Here is a 3783-nt window from a genome sequence, read left to right on the forward strand (position 1 = left end):
GTAACAATACGTTTTCAGTTAATACTTTCTGCTATAACCTTATTAATTTCTTTCCAGTCTATTAGTAATAGCATTAACAGACGTTACAAATTACATTTGTATTTCTTTTTTTGATAAAAGTGCTTGTTGAATATGAAACTATTTCTGTGTCGCATCAGCAAAGTGCGCAAGCACTATTTGTCTAAAAGAAGCGATGCACTCTTTTTTCGTCTCCGCCCCATTTTGTCTGTGTATGTGAGAAGTAAATTTTAAAATTTAAATTTTTTAGAAGGTAATAAAATTTGATCATTCTTTTTCATTATTAGAATTACATGCTGATTAAAGCAATGATTTATTATTTGTATTATTAATTACCTGCTGATTAAAATACACAACTTTATGTATTAAAATTAATTTAATAAATTAGTAAGTACTAATAATTAATAAAATAATTTTAAATGATTTTATTAGTTTCCGCCAGTTGTCACTTTCTGCCGGTTTTAACAGGTTATAATCAGTTTCTGCCAGCAGGAAAGCAAATACCAGAACCGTGCCTAGATAATTTTTTACCTGATGCAAAGAGATAAATGCGCGTTCCTATATGCAGTCAAATTATTAATAATGAACTTTTTGAGGTGACCAACTCCGTCAGACGAGCCCCTGTAAAAGTGACCATTGCTTCTGGGAACGTAAATGAACATCTCTCCTGAACAAAAACTTCCTAAAGTAAGAAGTCTAGTCGCTAGAAGTAGTTCCTAAAGTAACTATTTCTCGAGATAGAGTTAAGTTCCTAAAGTAACTATTTCTCGAGATAGAGTTAAGTTCCTAAAGTAACTACTTCTAGATAGGACTGCAGTGATCTAGAATCACGATAGATCATCTTAGAGATTCTCGACAGAATATAAATATATTTTATATTGCCCAAAGATAACTTAAATCATAGTTGTTGTAATAGTGTTTTTTCGCAACTTTATATATTTATAAAAAATATTTATGTTTTTAAAATAAAAATACGTTAAGAAATACTTTCTTGATAAATGATAAGGACAGATAGTAATGTAATACACGAGTATGCTGCAACATCAACTGTTGACTTAACCTCATGTTTCCTTCCCCTTTTACTTACTACCCTTTTTACTTTTTTACTTCCCTTTTTACTTGTACCAAGTAAAGGAAGCATTGTATTTGCGAAATATTTCGGGTATCATATTTCAACAAAATATTCATTTTGACCGTTCTCCAATCCATTTGAACGACTTTTTTGTGTGATATCTGTACATATGAACAGAATAAATCTTTCCACGAAAAGAAAGAAACATAAAAAATTTTTTCACGAAGTTTGGAAGGCCGAGACCTAGCTAGTTCATCATATCATAGTAATACAATTATGATGAATAATACATACAAGTTTTCAAACAAAGCAGCGATATTTTTTCCGATTGTATCTATACCGCTACGATATTACGAAGAGCCTTTTTGCTTAGACTTTAATGCAATTTCTCTAACAAAAATTTCTTAAAACTGTTTAAATATTTATAAAATTATTCTTTTCTGGAATATCAGATATTTCTTCGGTTTGCAATGTGACCCTTTCTTTTAAGTGGATTTACATCTCATTTGTAACAATTTATCAGTATTCTGTATTCCACAAGACAGCTGCGGGGCTGTTTAAGTCTCCGCATTATATCAAGTTTCGACCAACATTTTCTTACATCAAAAAGTGTTAAATATTATAATCTTTTTCAGCGTACTACCTCCAGACAACCGATATGCAAAGTTAATTTCTCCAATCCAAGACCTCGACATTGCGTTTTCAGGAAAGAAAAACGAATTAGGATCCCCACAACACCTTTTTACTATTTTTACGATGATGTCTGTCTATCTGTCTGTCTGAGTCTCTGTATGCGATTTTTTTATCCACGGTAACTCTTATATCAAGCTTGTCGAAATTTCTGTTTTATGTAATTAAATTTTCTGCATTCATATAAAGAAATGATTTTGGTTAAAATTAGACAACCAAAATTGTTATTTTAGTTGTTACTTAGTTTTACTGGAACTTTTAGAACTTAAGAAAAGTTTAAACTGGAAATTCTAATCATTGCTGGCTGCCAATCTATATACGGAATTTTTACAAATATATATATATCTGTTTTTAAACACATTTTTGTTTTCACTTTGTAGAGACATTAACTGTTTTTGGAAGTAGGAGAGATGAAAAATGAGCAATTTCTTCGCCGTGGTGAAGAATCATCGTCCACTACCATCGGGAGCCCCTGTAGAGACATTAGGAATTTTTCGAAGCAGGAGATGGGAAAAGTGAGCTGTGCCCTCGCCGGGACTCGAACCACGGACCTCTCGAATACGCGCTGAGTGTGCTGACAACTACACTATGAAGGTATGTTAAGAAGGCGGGAGAAATACTTTATAACTTACTTAAAGCTCGATGCTATTTAAAACATAAAATTGGCTGGAGGTCACATCAGATTGTGCAGGCCGCATCACATCTTTTCGGATTGATTTTTCTTTTCGTAGTTGCAAATTTAGAAACAATTTTTGATATTAGCAATTGCATGTTTTTGAAGAACTCATGCTAAAAATATTTTGTTTATGAATTTAAAGAGACGACTTTTTAGATGTTAGCTGTTGTTTCCATGCAATTTTGTACACGTATATATTTTGTTTATTGTTATTTGATCTTGTTTCCACTTCAAAAATATCTGGAAACTTTTTACATGAATTCTAAGCTGTAAAGAAAGCGATTAATAAACACACGTTATAAATAAATAAATATTTAGAAAAGGGAGGAATGCCCCTTGGAAGTCTTTTTAAGGAAACTAGCTCGTATCCACATTACACATGGGGATAATCACGAAACCGCCCATGAAGCCTGCCCGCTCTCCGATGTTCGAATCCGGACCAAACTATCATTGTTCAACGGCTTTTACTGCTCCGCCGCTGGGAGGAGGGGCTTTAAAAATATTGAGTATCAAAAGACGACTATGTAAATACAAAGCACGCTTAATAGTTTTATGCATATAAAAGTTTTGACATTCGGGAAAAAGAACTGTTGTGTATTCATTTTGTGAAATGCTGCATAGATTTTGTAAAGTTCTCTCTACGTGAAAACTCTTTTGAGAACTTTTTCTTCGTGAGAGAGGTATTTGTAGGAAAAATACCGGAGGACAAGTCTACTTATATTTTATAAAATGTGTTGTCAAATCATTCTTATCATTTAAATATTATTTATATTCACGATATAAACTCAAGTTATTTACCAGTTTAATAATTCTTAAAAGGAAAATGAATTCATTGGTAACGTGGTATTTCATAAATGTAATGAGATACTTCTATTAGTATGAGAGAGATAATATGTTGTAAATAATAAATTAATTAATGTTAGTCTCTTTTATTCAGCAGCGTCGGGAACATATCTACATGCCTATCTCTTGAGCTATGTACCTCTTTATCTATTTATTTATTCTTCAGTCTATTCATATAAATGTGAAGCTAATTGTATGCCTACCTGTCTCTGTATGAAAATGTGCATCCCTACTATGATGAAGATCCAGCTGAAAAAAACGGAGATCACAAATTTCAAGTCTCTTTGTATTTTGTTCAAAGGGTAATTAATAACAATTTACTTTTATAATTTTTTAATAATTTCCTTTTGCTACTATTTTACATTTTACAAAGAAATCCAGAAACAAACGCAGGAGTTTTTAAAGCAAAATCGTTTAAGTTGCATGTTAATTTTTATTGCATGATCTGGCAACATTAGATACCATATTTACTTGAAAATAAGAC

This window comes from Stegodyphus dumicola, chromosome 7 (genome assembly GCF_044657685.1).
Source record: "Stegodyphus dumicola isolate Sdum_Otavi_A_Nest chromosome 7, ASM4465768v1".
In the NCBI taxonomy this organism is placed as follows: Eukaryota; Metazoa; Arthropoda; class Arachnida; order Araneae; family Eresidae; genus Stegodyphus; species Stegodyphus dumicola.